Source organism: Mustela erminea, chromosome 7 (assembly GCF_009829155.1).
Source record: "Mustela erminea isolate mMusErm1 chromosome 7, mMusErm1.Pri, whole genome shotgun sequence".
Taxonomy (NCBI): domain Eukaryota; kingdom Metazoa; phylum Chordata; class Mammalia; order Carnivora; family Mustelidae; genus Mustela; species Mustela erminea.
In genome coordinates this window covers 56,451,256-56,466,696 of record NC_045620.1, presented here as the reverse complement: position 1 = coordinate 56,466,696, position 15,441 = coordinate 56,451,256, and the positions used below count along the sequence as shown (strand labels likewise).

At 43.4% G+C, this 15,441-nt stretch overlaps 1 protein-coding gene across 4 annotated transcripts in view; it reads left to right on the top strand.

Annotated features, from left to right (window-relative positions):
• The first annotated feature begins 331 nt into the window (after window positions 1–331).
• The window catches only part of GPR45 (G protein-coupled receptor 45), an 83,211-nt gene continuing 68,101 nt past the window's right edge, over window positions 332–15,441 (top strand). The window contains exons 1-3 of one of the 4 annotated variants that reach the window (XR_004287663.1): window positions 342–640; window positions 879–1,080; window positions 14,851–14,887. The gene's annotated coding sequence lies outside the window, so the exon portion shown is untranslated. Of the gene's footprint in view, window positions 641–878; window positions 1,081–11,579; window positions 12,775–14,850; window positions 14,888–15,441 lie in introns of those variants that run through there. The other 3 variants (XR_004287662.1, XM_032351692.1, XM_032351693.1) reach the window with 3 other exon arrangements.

Below are 15,441 nucleotides of genomic sequence, written 5' to 3'. Positions count from 1 at the left end.
GCGGGGAGGTGGAAAACAGGTGAGATGTGGGTCCCACCCGGAAAGAGTTCACGGTCCTGGCATTCTCCTCCCACCTTGCGTCCTTGGGCACTTCACCTTCCAGGTCTCAGTTTTGCTCTTCATAAAATGGTTGGACATCAGGAGGAGAGGTGAGTGGACGGCAAGGAGGTCGGTGGGAGCATCTCCAGGGTTGTAAGGTGCGGCAGAGGCTGGCATTTTCCTGAGATGGCTCGGGGCTGCGGGGGTGGATGGAGAGGATCATGATTGGGAGGAGGGAACACACACACACACACACACACACACACACACACACACACACAGGCGCGCGCGCGCGCGCGTCTCTCCTCCTCTTCCTCCCACCCCGCCCCCTCGAGGGGCGGTACCCCGGTCCCTTGGGGGAGGTTTTCGGGACCGAGGACTGGGGGAGGACGGCGCCCCGGAGGGCGGCGGGCCGGGGGTAGCAGGAGCGGGGTCTGGGCCGCTGCAGCCGGGTAGCCCCTCCCCGCCGTCCCCTCCCTTCTGTCCCCTCCCCCTCGCCTCCTCCGGGTCCCCGGCGGCGGCGGCCGGAGGAGCAGCCGGCGGCGCAGCGGCCGCGCAGCCTTTGTCTCGGGGCCGCGGGGCGGCGGGGCCCAGCGCTGGCGTAAGTGACCGCGGCCGGGGCCGCGGGGTCTCGGCGGGGAGCTGGCCGGGGGGCGCGGGGCCAGCCGGGCGGGCCGGGCGCGCGGGCGGGGAGCCGGGCCGGTGCGCGCCCTGCGAGGAGCTGCGGCCGCGGGGGGCGCGGCGGGGTGCCGGGGTGCCGGGGTGGCGGGCGCCGCAGCCTTGCGCCCGAGGACGTGCGGCTTGGGTGCAAATCCTGGCGGCTGTGTTTCTCCGGGCAGAGGCCACGCGGGGACGGAGGAGGCAGAGAGGACAGGCAGAGATGGAGAAACTGGAGAGGAGCCGGCGAGCGTCACCATCATTACCATCATCATCACCGCCACCATCGCCTCCACCGTCACCATCACCATCATCACCATCACCATCTCTGCCCGTCGCCCATCCCAGCGGCCCCCGACCTCCCCTCCCCTCTCATTTCCCCGGGTAACGTCAACTTTATCGGATTATTTCCTTTTCCTGGGTGATACTTTGAAACCGCGACAGAGTGCTCCAAATTAGGAATAAGTACCCCTGCCTGCCCCCGGGACATTGGGTCCCCTTTCCTTTGCCAGTTAGCTACCTCGGCTTTCCCACGAGGAAAGGGGCCAAGGTGGTGCCCCCTTCCTCACAGTCAGACTGGGATGACTGGCAAGCTTTCAGTTTTTCAACTCTGGTGTTGGAAAGGGTTTTGTATATTAAAATTGTTTCCCCTCTCACTTGGGAATAATGAGGATTGTGATGCTAAAGTCATATCTTCACTAGATTAAATAATCAGGAGTTTTAAATCCTTCTCTCCTTTAAATTTTGAATGTAAGCATACCATTAGCAAAGAGAGGCATAAGGAAAATGAAACTTTGACTAAAATAATACCAAGAACAGAAGCAAATATGTATGTTTGTAGAAAAATCACCCGAAAGGGCTGAAGGCAATGACTTTTGCCTAAAGTGTAGAAAGCGCCCTTTTAGTGGTTAGTGGCTGTAGATGTCATTATTTTTGGATGCATCGTGCTTCCCCTGGGTGCTTTTCACCCTACCTGAAGAATGCTTTAATTGCTGTGTTTCAAAACTAGCATTTACCTGGTCCAAAAGACTGCTGAGCAGTCAGGACAAACAACAGAGTCAGGGGGGCTGTTAGGAAGCCTGGCATGACAAAGCACAGAGATCTTATGAAAAGTAAATTGCAGAACACAAGGTCCTAAACGCTCTGCATTTTGCCTATTAGCTAGAAAATGAATCTCGAACTTTTCCGTGTTTCCTGTTAGACTATGGTCTCTCTAATTTGTGAAATGGGCTTTAAAAAAAATTTTTTTTTAATTTATTTGAGAGAGAGAGTGAGCGAGGTGGGAAGGGCCGAGGGAGAGAGAGAGTCCTAAGCAGACTCAGTGCTGAGCACAGAGCCCAATCCAGGGCTTGATGTGGGGCTTGATATGGGGCTCAATCTCATGACCCTTAGATCATGACGCTGAGCACGACCTGAGCGGAAACCAAGATCTGCGTGCTCAACTGACTATACCACCCAGGTGGACCTGTGAATTGGTATTTTTTTTAAAGGGTATCTATGATTCTGGTGAGAATGACTTTGAAATCATCTCTTTCCCTAAAAAGAATTTCAGGCCTCCAAATTTAAGTAAGGTGTAGTTAATCTAAAGCAATTACATTTTTTGAACTGACTTAAGGAAGGGGTGCCTCGGTGGCTCAGTGGGTTAAGCGACCAGGTCTTGATTTCAGCCCAGGTCATGATATGGGGCTTATAGGACAAAGCCCCCTTAGGGCTCTGCACTGGGCTTGGAACCTGCTTGGGATTCTCTTTCTCCCTTTCCCCCTCCATTCTCTCCTCTTCTTGAAAAAACCTCCCAAACAAACAAAAAACCCCTCACCGTGTTTTTGTTCTGGATCTTTGGGAAATAATTAGCATCTTTCAGTACTTCTGTGCCTTGGGTTGTAACTGAATTCCAGGGTCACATCCCACATGAATTGTTTTAACCTATATGAATTTTTATATCTCCATATGAGTTATACCACAATTTAAAAATAATTCACTTCTTTTATTGAAGTACACTTTATATATGTAAAATGCATCACTCTTCAGTGTATAGCTTGCATTTTTATGTATGTATACCCTTATATTACCTCCACCCAGAACAAAGTACAAAATATTCCCGTCATCCTCGAGTGTTCCCCCGTGCCCGTTCCAGACATACTGCTTCTCTGATGGCTCTCAGCATAGAAAAATAATTTCTTTTATGTCTCCCCCTGTTAAATCTGGTTGGCCTATTTCTTCAGCAAATATGATCAGGTCCAGGCCCTGGACCCAGCACGACACAGACATGAGCCTTCCCCCCCGGAGAGCAAACAAGGCCAGTAGCTAAACAAGCAGGGGTAGTGCAGTCTCTGTAGGTAGAGAGGTCATAGGAACTCAAGGCAAGCCATATTCCAATTTGGGGATTTTGTTCTGTTTTTATGACAGAGGAAGGGAAGGCTTTTTGGAGGATCCGAATGTATGAGTAGAAGGACATGTGGGGGAAGAAAAGGAAAGAGTATTCTAGGTGGAAGGAAGCTCACGAGCCACGGCTCAGAAATGAGAGCACATGGAGTGTTTGAGGAACAAAAACACATCCGGGAGGACAGGGCTGGCTTTCGTCACGGAGCACGGAATGAGATCCCATCTCTCCACCGACCGCCTGGTGCAGAGATCAGAGGAGGGACTGGGTGCGAGGCTGGGTGGCTTTGATGAGGCAGCGGCAATGGGAATGGGGTGGAGGGAATGGAACGACCCGAAAGAGGTTTAGAAGTGAAGTCAGCACAACTTGGCGTTTGACGTGCAAGACTTCGAGGATGACCCATCGATTTCTTAGATCGTACGGAATGGGTAGATGGTGGTACGACTGGAAATACGGGGAAGGAATCTAGTATATCTTCTCTGATGTATTTCTTTCCGAGTATATTTAATGTCAGTTGCAGGCTAGCCGGTGGGACATTCAGGAGGAAATATCTACGAGGAAGTTGTAATAGCTGTTTATGGGGCACAGTCTATATTCCAGGCATGTTCTGGACACTGAACAAGACAATATGCTGTGCCCGAGGGGAGCTCGCATGGTGTCAGGATGGAGCAGCAGCCTGGGGGCTGCCAGATGCCCGTGGTTAACGAAAGGGTTCAGAGTGAACAAGGTTGCTCAGGAAGATTTCAGTGAAAGGACAAAGAAGCCTAGCATAGCATCCTGAGGAACTCTAGGTTTCTAAGATGAAGAAGAGGCAAGATGGCTGGGAAAGCAACAGAAATGTGGCATTTACTGGGGAGTGGTCCCCATGGTCACACCCTGCTGAAAAGATGAGGACTAGAAATGGTCCATTTCGCTTCTCAAAGTGGGGTCCCCAGACCAACCATAGCAGCAGCATAACCCAGGAATTTAGAAAGGCACATTCTTGAGTTCTGCCCCAGACCTACTGAATCTGAAACTCAGAGTGGGTCCCAGCCAGCTGTGTTCTAACCAGCCTTCCAGGTGATTCTGATGTACACTGAGGTTTGAGAACCATTGCCCTACTTCATTCATTGATAAGGAAGTCATCAGTGACGGGAAAGCGTGATGAAAACAAGTGGGTTGAAGTTACAGCTATTTGGGATAAATTCAAAAAATTCTTACAGGAGTGTTCAAGTTTTGTTTAATTTTTTCTTTGGAAATCTCCCATGTTTTCTTTCTTTTGCATGTTTGAATTTTTTCTTTCTTTTATATACTGGTTGGTAATAGATTCCTGTTTTGTCTCACTCTGTTCTACATGATTTTTGGAGTTCTATTTTTATCTGCTTTGAGACACATCCCTTTACGGACTCTCAATATGTTAGGCCACTGCATCATTGATCATTGGTTTGCTGTCCTCAGCTCTGAAATGAAGGAATTAAAATTCCAAAACAGAGGGCAGCCATGAAGATAAGTGAGTCTTGACTCTGAACGGCTGAGGAGAAAACACCTAGCTGCTTCAGTTTGTTCTTCCAGAAAGTTCCAAGACACTATCAGGGATATATTCTAATTATTTGGACTTATACTCGTGTGAAGTAATTAGAAGTGTGCCCTTTTCATCTAAAGTGATCCAACAATGTAACCATAAGTATTGTATTTCCAATGTACTTATGGACGAGAGGACTCTTACTAACCAGATCTTTTCCTGCTTCTTTTGTTGTCCCACTCTCAAGTATTTTCTTTCATTTGAGGGGAAGAAGTAGAGCGTATTACTATGTTTTGTATGATCAGGGAAAATCTGCAGTAGAATTTTAAATCACAAGAAATTGAGGTGGATATTACTCTTATTGCCATCCCAATTCACCGTGAACATTCTTCATTTTATAAGAATAAAAACTGGCAGGTAGTTCCAGTGCTCTGTATAGTGAGTGACAAGCTCAAAGAAGGTCCCCCAAAACTAGATGGATGGGTGAGTGGATGGATGGATGGGGAAGTGGGTAGGTTGGTAGCTGGCTGGCTGGATAAATGGGAAGAATGATAGACAGATGGATAGACAGATAAATGTGCAGGTAGAAGAGCAGATGGATTAAAAAAAAAAAAAAACTGGCAGGGAGAGTTGTCCTGCCTTAAGAGGACAAAGCAGTCCTAGCGAAAATACTGTTCCCCCTGAGGAGGGTGCAGTGAAATGTGCTGAAGACAGCATTACTGGTGCTGTTCCTTATTTCTAACATGATCTCATACAAACCCTCCAACACCCCTGAGTCCCTCGTGTGAACGGATGGTATCAGCCACCCCACCTGCTGCCATATTTGGGGTCAGGACCCCATGTAAAATGATCATGAATGTGTTGTTAAAACTGTAAAGTGTGATAGGAACATAAATCATCCTTATTGTATATGAACAGATAATGAATTAGAGTTCAAAGTTGCTTTTCAGTGTGTTAGGACTGCTTTTTTGCTCAGATTCGGGAACATCCAAGTCATTCCTTGTGCCAACTTATATGAGGTTTCGGCCGGCTCCCTTTCCTCCCATCTTGGGTTGAGCAGTGGAATGATCTTTTCTAACTACAGTGTCTCCCCATATATGGAATGCAGCACAGAAGTACGTGTTACCAGCATGTCAAACCTGTGGTTTATTGATGAAAATGTACAGCAAGAAAGTTAACTTCAATTTGATATGAAAAGAAATAGTAGGTAAATTATAACAGGCAAGATTCGGCTGTCTATGGCAACACAGGTGTGAAGGTGACAGGCACAAAAATGAGGAACTTTGGGGCAACTCCAGCTTAATATATCCGACAGTGGGGTGCATAAGAGCATCTGAAGTTACTAGCTGCTGAGGACAGAGCATATATTTTTTCTTTCCAAGCCATAGGCCATCCGGTTGCACCCAATGACCTTTCTTCTGCCCCTGTGTTGGTGGTAATGGTCTTTGGAGACGGGCCAGCTGAACTCTTCATTGTTTACAAAGTGCTCTCACAAACTTCTGTGCACCTGGGTTCTGTTTAGTGGGATCCCCACTGCCACATTTACAGTTAAGGAGGGAGGAGAAATATTCCCTGTTGAGACCACAGAGCCAAGACTCTGATTCAGATGTTCCACCGAGAGCAGTTCTTTCCACTTGAGAACTTCTCGGTAATGGAGCTCCTGGCAAAGCATGTGCCATGTCGCAGAGGGGCCAGCCTGTTGATCTTGTTAGTATGTTGATTCTTTTGAAGAATCCTTGGTGGGTGGAAATGGGATCAGAGCTGGCCAGTCCCCAGCCAATGGCACCGAGTGGCTGTAACACCAAAGGAAGGTGTGTTCCCTGCCCAAGCTGTGGGTCCTGGAGGGAGCATGGGTGCCTTCTACTCAAGCTCAGGTTCGATGCTTACAAAGCAAGTGAGAGCACCTGACTGCTTTAACACACACCTGAGTCTCTGGCCACATTTGTGGGGGGACATCCTTGCATCAGAGGCATCTAAAATATAGACTGTGAGCTTTTTGGCAAAGCATTACTGGACACTTGTGAATTCTCAGGGAGGTAGTTTTTAGCTAACCTCTGTAAAACTGGCTTTTTGAGCCAATTCACAAGAACAAAATAGATTCATTCTTTCATCATCAATTTATTCATACATTGTACATTTGTGAAATACCTACAGCATGCGAGAAGCTGTAGCTAGAAGAAAGGATTTTACCCCAATTTTTGCTAAATTTACTTGATATTTTATAAAAAAAAAAAAGAAAGAAAGAAAGAAACTGAGTTAGGAATTATGTAATAGTGACAGAGAATTTCTGAGGTCATAGAAATGCTGTTGAGAATAGTCTTTGGACACTCATGTGAATTATTGGCCTCAGACACCCTACTCTACTTCAGAAGCGCTTAGCCTCCCTGGGGACTCTGGGGAGGGCCTCTTTGTTGATGTCATCAAAGTCTTCATGGAACATGATGCTTGGATGTCTGTGTACACAATGACAAATCGTTATGTATTTTCTGAGGTAGAAGGCTTTGTGTTTGCTTGTCAAACCAAGTCTCAACACTTTCTGTGTTGGTCTCAAATCGGGACGAACAGGTCTGTGAAAGGGCACAGAACTTGCCAACAGGCAACACGAGCTCCGGAAGTCATTGTGTTCTTGACTGGAAAGCTTTTGGTGTCACACAGATCTGCCTCTGAGGCCTCACTAGGCCACTTACCATGCTGGTTAATTGAGTGAGTCATTTTCCTGACCGTGCCTCAGTCTCCTGATTTGTAAGGTGGAGGTTATAACAGATACTAGTAAGGATGTTACAGGGACCCCTAACCCTTAACTCGAAGACTTCCTGTGTGTCAGGCACCATGCTAAACATTTCTGCAAAGTCATTTCATTTAGTCCTTATGACACCATATGGGGGAGGTGCCATTCTTCAACCCATTTTGCAGACAAGAAAACCAATTAGGTAAGGTACCATCAAGTGTCTGGAAGAGAGCAGACTTCAGAAATTTAGCACACAATCTAGAATTTTCTATGAGCTGACTCACTGTGTGCTAGCCTCTCTGGGCTTCAGTTTCCTCACAAGTGAGTGAAGACAATCGCAGCTGCCTACCACTGGGCAGTTGACAGAACTTTGACTGACAAAACACTTTGTGTGGGGAAGGGACTGTGGAAATGCATATGGCCATAGTATGTCATCTGGGTGAACCTGCCTCCCATACTGGGCCATGTGCTGGTGGCACCATCCGAAGGCCCTAAAGAGAAGGCAGAACTGCCCACAAAGAGGGGGTCTTCCTATGTTTACATCCTTGATCTCAACAGCCATCTTGACATCTTCCTAATCTCACCTTGACATCTGAATGACTCTATTCATCAAGACCTATGAGCCCCAGCTCCATTTCAGGGTTCAGAGAGAGTTGGAGTTGGAGCAAGAAAGAGCATAGAGAACCTTATCTTGGATGAGAAATTTGCTTCTTAGTGGCTTCTGTATCTGTGGATGCAGCAGCATGAATCTTACTTCTGTAAGGGCATGAGCTTCTACTTCTGTAGAGAAGGTCTCCCAACTGCATTGCTGCTTCCTGCTCAGCAATCACCAGTGGCTGGCTCTGCTCTTTTGGGGTGGCACATATTCTCATCATAGGCAGAGTAGAAGTTCCCATGTCCACCTCATTCAGGTTGGGCTTAGCCATGGTAGGGCCCATGTGTTGCTGGGTGGTGCCTGGACAGGGTAGGAAGGAGGAAGTCCCTTCCGCCAGACCCTAGGTGCTGCTTTTCAGGGGCTGAGTAGCAAATGACAGAGTCAGTGACGATTTGAAGCAGGGATGAGCTCATGCCCTTCCCTCTGGCTACATCCATCTCTCCATTTCTACAGCAAGGAGGAGAAGAGGAGAGAGAGGGGCATGTGGGGGATTTGGCTATGATTATGTTTCTGTTCAACACATCGGGGGGGAAATGGTACATGTTTGTGTCATTCTGGACCCCTTACACATCTGCAGGCTGGAGTCGATTTCCTTTTTGTTCCAAGAGGACCCTTAGCTATTTTGGGGGGAAATCCCCCCCAAAAAATGCAAAAAGCATTGACATTTTCTGAATTTCTTACATGTGGCACAGGACTGAGAAATGTAAACATTTTTATAAGAAATTCGACAATTTATCTGATGTTCCCAATGTAATAACAGAAATAAAATCTAACTGAAAATAAACAATTAGCCTCATCAAGAGCAAGTTAAACAAAATCTTAATTTGTGCACTTGCTAATTTTTCCTCTCTGCTACATCAAAGGAACAAAATGGAGAAAACAAACAAAAAAAAAGTTTTCAAACGTTCAGGGCTAGTTGCTGTTGACATTCGGTGGCCGCGACTTAAGTCACAGAAGTGTTGTCCTCTACCTCAGCAGGTGTTGGGGGCAAAGTCTACTTGCCCCGCGGAAAGCTTTCTAGAATATTCCGCCTTGTATGCTTTCCCAGAGACAACATGTGGTTTGAAATGAATATTGAACAAGAGAGAGGAACCTGGGTTTTTGTTCTAACTCCACCTCTGCCTAAATGCCTCACATTTGCTGTCTCTGAGTCTCTTGTTTCTTCTTTTGCGAGCGGGGGTATAAGGTACACAATTGCCAGGATGCCTCCTAGCTCCACAGTGCTATGGTTCTCTGGTTCTCTCCCTTGTGTGTGTGTGTTTTTCCCCAAATCTTTTTTCTCACATTCTGAACTCAACATCCACTAACTGTGTGCTGTTACCATAATTACCCAATCACTGAACACCACATGATGGAGAATAAAGTCACTACTATTTATTTTAAACTGTTTCATTATTTTGGAGGGAGGGCGGGAGAGAGCTCTATGCATGAAGCTCTAATTACAGTAATACAGTGCATTAGATTATAGCTCTCTTCTGCCCTATTTTATTGATGATCATAGCCCAGGAAATAGAAGCCAAGATTTTTATCTCCATGCCACATTGCTTACATTCCACACAAGGGGCTAGCTCTCCCAGATGAGGAAAGGGGGATTGAGGTTGTGAATCTCAGTTTAGGGAGGGTCAGTCAAGGAGGGTATAGGGACTGCGTCAGTCCCACAGAGAACTCATCAGTGAGGAATACTTTGTGGTGTTGGTATGGGCTTCAGTGTTCTGTGTCAGCCTGCTGGGAATGTTCACCTTGACTTTTAGGAGTGTGTCACTGAGAGGCTCTGCCCTGCGCCAGGGCTCTAACATAGAATTATCTTTCTTTCTAGAATCTACATTTCTCTTAAATATTTTTATAGGAGAAATAGCCAGATATTAAAACAAACTCAACAAACAAACTCTATGAGTGGAGGGGAGTGCAAAACTTGCAGAAATATTTATTTATGCCCAAAAGAAATTTCAAACAAGTAGAGCCTACTTTGGGGTATGGTCCTAGGCCTCACGAATATTCTACTCTTCAAGATACTTGGGTGGAAAATATTGAAAATGGTCATCGCTAACATTTTGGAGTGCTAAATACAATACTAAGCATTTTTATGTGATTCTCTGTAGGTTCTATAATTATCCCCATTTTGCAGATGAAGAATGTGAGGTACAAAGCTAAATAATACGTCCAGAATTTACATGGCCTGTAAGGGGCAGAGCTAAGACTTAAGCAGTTTCTACTTTCCCTTGCTCCCTTTGCTGCCACCACCCCTTGTACAGAGAAAGCACCAGCACCCCAAAGGATGAACTGTTCAGATTATAGACGTGATAGGTAGACTTAAGGAAGGGCAGAGGAGCTTTGTTCTAGAATATCTCCAAAACTGATTTCATGAAAAGCATGGCTGACATATCTCTAAAGTTTCCTTCTCTGGACCTATCCTGGTCCAGAAACCCAGGATAGAACCCAGGAGAAACCTAGGATAGAACAAAATCTCCTGAAATCAGCACATTTTCCCAGAACTAAGCAAATGTTTCACTGACATACCTCCTGCTTCCTGATGAAGGCAGCTCCAGTCTTGCCCTCCACTGACGGGCTTGCTCTCTTTCCTGGACCACTAAGCCAAGAAGGCCTGGTTTTGTACCAAAGAAGAGACCCTGCATAAACCATAAATTCTGTCTTGTAGCTATGAGATGGATTGAAAATGTGTTTTGCTTTGTTTTTGTTTGGGTTCTGTTTTGTTTTGTTTTTGAGAAAGAGAGAGAGAAGGCAGGGGGAAAGAGAGAGACTCTTAAGTAGGCTCCATGACCAGTGTGGACCCTGATGTGGGGCTCAATCTTATGACCCTTAGATCAGGACCTGAGCCAAAACCAAGAGTTGAATGCTTAACCAACCAAGCCACCCAGACACCCTGGATTGAAAATATGTTTAAAGAGAGCTGTGAGCAAAAGGCCATAGCTGTTGATGGAGTGAGGTATTGGTTCTGATTGGGTGATCAGGAAAGGTTTCCTTGAGGCAGTGCGATCTGACTTGAGTGGGTAGGTTGGGGGATTCCAAGCAGGGGGAATATATGATTGAAGGCCCAGTGTCAAACTGCACAGCATGTGCCTGGGATCTGAACGTGATGTCCTTGTGTTGCAGCATGAGACTGTGTGCGAGAGTAGAGGAGTATAAGGTTATAAACAGAAAGAGAAGCCATAACATAGATGGCTTTGAACCCCAAGCTAAGGATTGAGTTTTCCTGAATAGCCACTGATGAGCTGTCTAAGGTCACGGAGGAAGAGAAAGAAAGCACAGTGATTTATGCCTAAGGAAATAAATCTGGCCACAATCTACAGAATAGTAGAGACTGGAAGAAAGGGAGAGACTGTCAGTTTAGAGACCAATTAGGAAACCATTTAAATAATTCAAGCAAGAGATAGTGAACAGTTTCTGAACAGGACAAAGGCACAGAATGTGGAAAGGACTATACTTTTAACTCACGGAGTAATGAGGGGTGGAACCAATGTTCCAGTATCAGAAATAGAGGGAAATGAAGGAGCCAGATATGACTCCTAAAATGAGGAGAAAAATGGCTTAGTTAAAAGAAATATGGGTTTCTTCTTCTAGAAAGATAGAGAATAAGTAACTGCCCTTTCCTGCTAAATAGAACTAAAATTCGCCAGACGTTACATACAAAATGAAGACAAGAAGACTGAAAAACGGAGAGAAAGAGGTAGATCCAATAGGGATCTCAGAACTTGAAGAATGGCATGGTGCTGAATTCCCTGAATTTCATCTGCCTTTTCTTTCTCGGAGTCTCATGACGTCAGGCACAAAATGTCTAAGCTTCAATCAAAAAAATCACTCATAATACAAAGAATAATAAAAAAAAATCTCTACTTGAGTGAAGGAAATCAAACAATAGATGTCTACATTAAGAGGAGATGTATCTTAGAATTACCTGACAAGGATTTTAAGCCAGTCATCATAAAAATGGATGATCCATTCTGAACACATTTGACATGAATGAAAAAGAAGAAAATCTCAATGAAGAAATAGAAGATATAAAAAATGAAATGGAAATTTTAGAACCTAAAAGCACTAGAAATAAAAGACAGATCTCAGTGGATGCATTTAACATAAAAATGGAGGAAAGAGAAGGGAAAATCAGTGAACTTGAAAATAAGGAAACGGATATTCCCCAATCTGAATAATGGAGAAAATAAAAGAAAGAAAGAATGAAAGAAAGGCTAAGAGGCAATGTCTTCCAGAAAATAGATGAGAAGGAAACACTTCCCAGTTCTTTTTTATGAATTAATTATTACCCTGATATCAAAACCAGAAAACTATAGTACAAAAAAGGAAACCCAAACACTATGAATACAGGTACAGAATTCCTTTATAAAGTATTAGCAAATAGAATTCAACTATATATAAAAAGAATTTTATATCATGACTAAGTGGGATTTATTGCAGATATGCAAAGCTAGTTAAATATATGAAAACCAATCAATGTAATCTGTAATATTAATAGGCTAAAGAAGCAAAATCACATAATGGTATCAATTAATGCAGAAAAGATGTCTGACAAAGTCTAATACCCATTCACAATGAAAATTCCAGGAAAACAAGCCTTAGAAGGGAACTTCCTCAACCTGACAAGACATCTACCAAAACTCTGTAACTAACATCGCACTTAATGATGAAAGACTGAGTGCCTTTGCCCTAAGACTGGGAGCAAGGATGTCTACTTTTACCACCCCTATTCAACAAAGTAGTGAGAGTTCTAGCCTATATAATAAGAAAGGGAAATATAAAGCATACAGATCATAAAAGAAGAAATGCAATTGCCCTTATTTACAGATGACATCATTTGCTATGTATGTATGTGTATGTATATATATACACACACATACACAGAGATACATACATATATATGTATGTATATAGAATATAGGGGGATATATCCCCCAAATTCTCCAAAACCATTTCTGGAACTAATAAGTGACATGACAGGATATAAAATTAACAACCCAAAAGTCGTTTATATTTCTATGAAGTAGAGAAGAACTTGTTCCAAGAACACTTGGAAATTAAAATAAAAAATACAAGATTATTTATAGTCACTCAAAAAAATAAAATACTTAGGCATCAATCTTAAAAAAAAAAAAAACAACAACAACCGTATACCAGCCTTATATGCTGAAAACTGCAAAGCCCATGAAAGAAATGAAAGAAAATCTAAATAAATAGACATGTTGTGTTCATGGATTAGAAGATTCAAATTAGTAACAATGACTATTTTTTCTGAATCAATATGCATGTTTAATACTTCTATCAAAATCCCAGGAAGATTTTCTGTGGGTATAGACAGAGTTATTCTAAAATTTATACAGAAAGGCAAAGGAACTACAATAACAAACAATTTTGGAGAGAAAAAAAACACAGTAAAATGAGCGAAATTAGTTTACCCAATTTGAAGACGAGTACGTAGGTGTGACTATTTATTTAAGCCTGTGTGGTATTCACAGAAGGATGGACACATAGATCAGTGGTGTAGAGTAGAAGGCCTGGAAATAGACCTACACCAGTACAGCACTGATTTTTTTTTTTTTAAGATTTATTTATTTATTTGTTTGTTTTAGAGAGAGAGTGCGCGCACATGGCAGGTAGGGACAGAGGAAGAGGGAGAGAGAAAGTCTCAAGCAGACACTGCACTGAGTATGAAGTCCAACATGGGGCTCAATCTCACAACCCCAAGATCATGATCTGAGCCAAAATCGAGTATCAGACCTTAACCAACTGAGCCACTTAGGCATCCCATATAGCACTAATTTCTGACAAAGATTTAAAAGTAGTGCAATGAAGGATAGTCTTTTCAACAAATGGTCTTAGGGCAACTGAATATTTTTTAAAAAGAATCTTGGCTTAACACTCACACATTGCACAAAATTTATCTCAATATGGATCATAGATTTCAATGTAAAACATCAAATTATATAAAACTTTTAGAGGAAAACATAGAAGAGCTCAGTGAAGCGTTCCTAGACACAACACCAAAAGTGCAACTCATAAAAGACAAAAATCTATAAATTGGACTATGTCAAAATTTGAAATGTTTGCTTTGCAAAGGACCTTGTTGAAAAACCGAAAAGACAAGCTACAGACAGGAAAAGAATATTTGCAACCACACGTTTGACAAAGGACTCTTATCTAGCATGTACAAAAATCTCTCAGAAGTCAACAGTATAAAACAATCTTGCTAGAAAACAAGTACATGAAGAGACATTTCACTGAAGAGGTTATATTTATGATAGATATGCACTGAAAAAATATTCAGCATCACAAACCATCAGGGAAATGCAAATGAAGACTCTGATGAGATATTACCACACACTTATCAAAACAGATACATAAAAGATATTAAGAGTATCAAATTGGGGTGCCTGGGTGGCTCAGTGGGTTAAGCCGCTGCCTTTGGCTCAGGTCATGATCTCAGGGTCCTGGGATCAAGTCCTGCATCAGACTCTCTGCTCAGCGGGGAGCCTGCTTCCCTTCCTCTCTCTCTGCCTGCCTCTCTGCCTACTTGTAATCTCTCTCTGTCAAATAAATAAATAAAATCTTTTTAAAAAAGTATCAAATTATGGCAAGAGGTAAAGAATGTGAAATGTTACAGCCATTCTGGAAAAGAGTTTTGTAGTCTCTTCATCAATTTAAGTGAAATAAGCCAGACAAAGAAAGGCAAAATACTGTTTGATACTCTATAATCTAACCTATATATAACATATATGTGGTTTTTTAATGTGCTTATCTACCATAAATATATCCTTTTCAGTGAATGTGTGTGTGTGTGTGTGTGTTTATTTATGCTCAGAAAAGAGATTAGGGGCACCCAGGTGCCACAGTCAGTTGGGCATCCAACCCTTAGTTTCCATCAGGTCATGATCCTGGGGTCATAGAATTGAGCCCTGCATTGAGCTCTGTGGTCAGTGTGGAGTCTGCTTGAAATTCTCTCTCCTTCTCTCTCTGCTCCTCCCATTGTGCTTGCTCCCTCTCTCTCTCTCTGAAGATAAATAAATAAACCTTTAAAAGAAAAGAGGTCAGACTTGTGATTATCAGGGGTGAGGGTTTGAGGGGTGAGAGAATTGGACGAGGTGGCCAAAAGGTACAAATGTCCAATTATAAGATAAATAACTACTAGGGCTGTAATGTACAAAATGACTACAGTTAACACTACTGTGCGGTATACTTGAGAGTTGCTAAGAGAATAAATCCTAAAGGTTCTCATCACAAGGATAAAAACTTTTTTTGTAACTACATGAGATGAAGAATGCTAACTCAAGTTATTGTGGTAATCATTACCCCACATACCTTACACTTACAGAGTGCTGATGGACAACTCTATCTCAATAAAATGGAAGGAAAAAATTAAAAAAAAAATTGAACATACACTTAACATACATCCCCACAGCCTCACTCCTGGACCTTTATCTCAGAGAGAGGAAAACATATCCACATAAAAACCTACA